This window comes from Coturnix japonica, chromosome W (genome assembly GCF_054131305.1).
Source record: "Coturnix japonica strain WE chromosome W, WE-NBRP24, whole genome shotgun sequence".
NCBI classification, from domain to species: Eukaryota; Metazoa; Chordata; class Aves; order Galliformes; family Phasianidae; genus Coturnix; species Coturnix japonica.
This window is the reverse complement of record NC_140701.1, coordinates 29,077,829-29,083,463: the sequence shown is the minus strand read 5'-3', so window position 1 is coordinate 29,083,463 and position 5,635 is coordinate 29,077,829.

Genomic DNA, 5,635 nt, shown 5'->3' with positions numbered 1-5,635 from the left:
ACTGGCATCGAAGGGGTAAACCTGTTTGGGCTGCTGAACTGTGGAAAGACATTGCTGCCCGAATAAGGAACATTGTTGTAAAGGTGCGCCATGTAGATGCTCATGTGCCTAAAAGTAGGGCTACTGAAGAACATAAAAATAAACATCAGGTTGATCGAGCTGCCAAAATTGAGGTGGCTCAAATAGACTTGGACTGGCAGAACAAGGGTGAATTATTCCTAGCTCGGTGGGCCCACAAGACTTCAGGTCATCAAGGAAGGGATGCAACATATAAGTGGCCAGAGACCGAGGGGTGGACTTAACTATGGACGCTATTGCTCAGGTTATTCATGATTGTGAAACATGCGCCATAATTAAACAAGCCAAGAGGACGAAACCTTTTTGGGGGGAAGGGCGATGGCAAAAGTATAAATATGGGGAGGCATGGCAGGTTGATTATATCACCTTGCCACGATCTCGCAATGGTAAGCGTTATGTACTCACCATGGTGGAGGCAACCACTGGGTGGCTCGAAACATACGCAGTACCCCATGCTACTGCCCGAAGCACCATATTAGGGTTGGAAAAGCAAATCCTGTGGCGGCATGGCACTCCGGAAAGAATTGAATCTGATAATGGGACCCATTAAAAAAATTCTCTTGTAACCACTTGGGCCAAAAATCATGGCATTGAGTGGATTTACCATATTCCCTATCATGCACCAGCTTCTGGTAAGATTGAACGATTGAATGGGTTGTTGAAAACTATGTTGAAAGCAATGGGCAGCGGAACGTATAAAAATTGGGAGAACCATTTAGCAGAAGCCACCTGGTTGGTCAACACTCGAGGATTTAGTAATCGTAATGGTCCTAACCAATCCAGCTCCCTACGTACCGTGGAGGGAGATAAGGTTCCTGTAGTACACATAAAGAGTGTGTTGGGAAAAACAGTTTGGGTCTTTCCAGCATCTGGAAAGAGTAAACCTCTCCGGGGTACTGTCTTTGCCCAGGGACCTGGGTGCACGTGGTGGGTGATGGACAAAAATGGGTATGTCCAATGTGTACCACAAGGGAATTTGATGTTGGGGGAGTGCAGCCAATGATTTCTTGTAGATATATAGGTAGAGTCTCAGAAAATATTTGACGAATGTTCAGTTAGGTACAGGACTTAAGATAAAGTGGATTAATGTTAAGGAAACACTTTTTTTCCATATACCTTAATTAGGCATTCTGTTAGCAAGTTTTCCATCTGGACTCTATATCGTGCACTGGCCATGCGTGTGTAGAGCACACATGGAAACACACGTGGTTTTGGAGTCTGGCAGCTTCTTTTCCTTCCTCACTGTTCCCAAAGTTTCGGGATCCAGCAGTGATTCCATAATGCAAACAAGTTACTGGTGGCCGTGCCATGTGGGTTTTCTGTGGAGACATTCGATAGCCATTAAGTCTGAGAAAATTTAGTAAACTAATTGTCCGTGTTATGCATCATTTCTATTGTTTTGGTAGCTATCAGGTAATCCATGTCTTCAAATTTGAGGGGTTTCTGTTTTGTCTGAATCAGCTGAGCTCTCTGTGGTACTCTGAATGCATTTGGTGCTGCATTCTTATCCCTACCTCGGGTCTCTACTACCCAAACCAAATTATCACTTACTTTGTCTGTAATACTGGTCCCAGCAGGGGTAGTGATTAACACTAAACTAAGGGCATGTGCACTTCCAATGTTCTGCTTTTGTCCCCATTGGGAAGTAACGATTTGTTTACTGTTTTGATCACAAGCGGACAGCGCGGGGATGCACTCTCTTGCTGGCACTTAAACTTCTCTGGCTAGAGCATATCAAATTTCAATATTTAATTCACTGTTCTTCTGTAACATTTTCACTATTTTTTGTAGTTGTTGTTTTTTGTTTTTCACAATTTCACTATTTGTACCCTCAATTACCGTTGTACATAGCATTAACAATTACATTTCCATATACCATTTGAATTTGTACTTTCATATACCATAAACATTTAACAATCACAAAGACAGTGACAATATCCTATACAGTTTATCCTAAGAATTCTTCCTCTCCTCCAAGTTATCAGCAGGAATGGGCCTTCCCATTGACCTGATTCCAAATTCTTTAATATTATCATATTTTTTTCCATGAATTTTCACTCTTTCCTTGTTAACTGAAACGAAGTGAGGGCTACTGGTTGTTGCTCATCATCACATCCTTGATTTAAAAATTCAATACATATGTCATTTTAGCAAGCCTTCTTGCTGGAAGGGCCATCTCCGTTCCTTCTTTTTTGCTTAAGCAGTATAGTTTTAAGGATGAGTATTGTCCACTGATACCACTGGGCTGGTGCTGACACTGAAAAACATCAGTGCAATGGTCTTTATGATAGATTTATTTTGTGACCAACACTAACAGATATTAAATGGGTTCCTTGGCTCATTTCCCAATTTGTTAGGAATTTGGAAACACTATGGAGGAGTTACATGCAAATCATAATCAGTTTGACAAAAAGAGGTGAAAGAAAGGAATGGTTATCACCGTGAAGGAAGTACCAGAAGTCCGGAATGACCTGAAAAAAAAACTCTGAACCAAATTGTGACAGATCCAAGGACTGATATCAAACACAGTTCACAACCACAACAAACAAAAGCATAGATGAAACAAGACTTCTCAAAGTTGTCAGCAGCAGTTTAACCAACTCCGACTAGGGCTACCGTGGCTCGCTCGTCAGCTGGTCTTGTTTCGGCTTCAGAGACTCCACTCGAGCCCATGGCCCCCTGACTGGGCCCCAATTAACGACAAAAAGGAATGCCTCCCTTATCTTTGACCAGTCCGTGACTTGGTCGCTCTTGTTCTCCCCTCCCCCCAGGTGGAGCCGTATTAGCAGCCCACCCTCTTGGGGAAGGGTTATGATGACTAGGAACGCCTCCGCCTCCGCCCCCGCTGATGTGGATTGGCTTCTATCTTGGTTACGCCTATCCACCCCACCCTCCATGGGCGGAGCCACACCCACAACCCATCCAATCTCAAGGAAGGGACCCATCCTCCCGCCCCTGCTCACTCCCTTTCCCCACCCCCAAGGATGGGTGAAGGAATGCATTAGATATCGGTTGCTTTGGATACGATGATGGGGCCTCAGAGGAGAGCTTCTGCGGGTCCAGAGATGAGGATGTGGAATGTGTGGAATGCTGCTGGACAGGGCCATGTCTCGCTCCAATTTAGGAGTGAGGCAAAGGTTCTTTTGATAATGTTATGCCCGGCGTGAGATTAAGAAGAAGAACATTCAAATGTTGATCCGACCAGTTTATTGGAAATAATAGACAATTGAGGGGATGGGGAAGGGAAAGTAGGCGATAGAAAAAGGTAGAAAAGAGCAAGAATTACGTTAAAGCGGGGAATAGTCACCTCCTGAATGCAGCAGCGTCCCGTAGCACATTGTTAACGTTGGTCCGGGGCAAAATAAGCGTAGGGGAGAGCAGCAATGGAGTAGCAGGCCACAGATCGATGAAACGCAGAGAAGATGGTCAGAGTAGCGAGGTCTCAGGAAGTGGAGTCTCGGGCAGCGAGGTCCCTCGGAGCAGAGTCTCGAGCAGCAATCCCAGAAGAGATAATAGGCAGCAGTAGGACAACGGTGGAGGAATCTGAGGTCGGATACCTAGATGCCCACAAAACCGTGGTTTCTCCGTGCCCTTTTTATCCTTCTTTCCCGCCTTCCAGAGATTTCGGGACGGCTCGGGTCAGAGTCTTGTGACTTCCTCAGAGATGTCAATCTTCCTTGAGATGGGCCAACAGGAAAGACCACTTAAGGGCCATTAGTCCTCAGGGATGGCCATCTTCCTTGAGATAGGCCAACACAAAAAGACCACTCAAGGGCCATTGATCAGTATCTTATCTCCCTTTCGTAGCTCCCGGACTTGTCCATCTCCTGTGTGTCTCAGACAAAGGCAGTCCTGGAACCTTGGCCAGGACTTGCCTGAACTTGTCCATTTCAGCAAACTTTGAGACAGTAATGTAAAAAGCATGGCCTCTTACAGGCCATCTGGTTGTTGCTCAGCCAGAGTGATGGGTACGGTCGGGATGGCACACGCCACCTTGTCTTTGTCTTTCAAATCCTCACATCTGCAAGAGAAAAGGCCTCCCGACCCAATTCCCAAAGCAGCCCCAATCTGAGCATCAGTCTTCCCTTCTTTCCAAGCCGCTTTCAGCGCCCCAAGCACCAACCCCCACATTTTGAGCTCAGCATCTTTCTGCTCATTCATTGCACGCTCACAGAGCGAAAAAGTTAAAGATTCCCACCTACTGTGGTCCAGAATCTCCTGAGGAGAGGAAAGCTCCCTCTCCTTTTCTAGGCAACTAATGACGTTCCTTCTTAGAAGGAACACGCTTGCCACCATAGTCTTTACAAAACTGAAGCAATACCTTCAAGACTTGCTCCATAGTCGATCTGAGACGAACAAGTTCGTTCGGCCCCGCAATAGCGGTCCTCTGCCAGTAGCCTGCCGCCAACCTCACAGACTCTCTTTATCCGACAGGCATGCAGAGGATTTCCAACACCTTGAATCCTAATGGCCTCACACGGGGCACCACTTGTTACTTGTAGTTCATTTCACATCAGGATTCTAGCGTTAAGCCTCTGCAAATCTGACCTGGTCGAGCCGGGGCCCATTTAACTACACATTCACACCAATATGGTGAATAGCTAAATGGCGTTTTATTATGCGTTTTAGCGGTTTAAATAAGCCGCTACTTCATCTACACCCCTTATACATATGCATAACCCCTTCTACATATGCATAACCAAGCAGGGGAGGGCCTATCGCGTTACATCCTGAGTGCATACCTAGTACAACAGCTCCCCACACTCTGACCTGGTAATCTCAGCTGGGGAGCGGACTGTTGGGGTGCTAAGTTGATGGCATCCATGTTTGTGTCTCTATCCCCTGGGATAAGTCGGGTTAATTGGCGAATATGTCAAGTGGTGATACCAACGTGATAGTGTGGTTGATTTACGATTGAGGAGTTTGCGTGTGGTGTGAGTGTAGATGTGATTGTTTCTGTTTTTTTATAGAGTTTGATGTTCAAGTACTCAAGGAAGCGGCTGAGAGAACAGCCGGGAGAAGCGTCCAGGAAGCAGCCAAGGGAAGCAGCTGGGCGGACAGGAAGGTCCGGCAGAGCGGCTGGAAGAAGCAGCCGGGAGTGCAGCCGAGAGAAACAGCTGGGAGAAAGGATGGGGAAGGTCTGGGAGGGTCTTTACCATGGCGGCAGGATCCGTTAAAGAGATGGTAAAGATTTTAAAGGTGCTTGCAAAGGATGCGGGGGGCACATTGTCCTCTAATAGCACGGAGGGGCTCATCCAATGGATGATACAAGGTGGGCTGATTCAGCCGTACAGGCTTTGGACCTGGATAAGGTTCAAGCCGCAGGGATGGAGTTAGTATCAGCTGCTGGAGCAGAAAGTAAGTCTGCTCTTCAGCTTATCCCTGCCTGGGGAGCTCTACGTGCTTGCCTTCAGAACATTCGCAGCTCGGGAAGTGCGTGGATGGAGGCTTTGGCTGCTGTTTATGGCTTGCTGAAAGTGGCAGAGCCAGGGAATTCGAGCTCTAATGGCTCGGGGGAGAGTGTCCAGCTGCTCCCTGATGTTCCCCCTCAGGAACA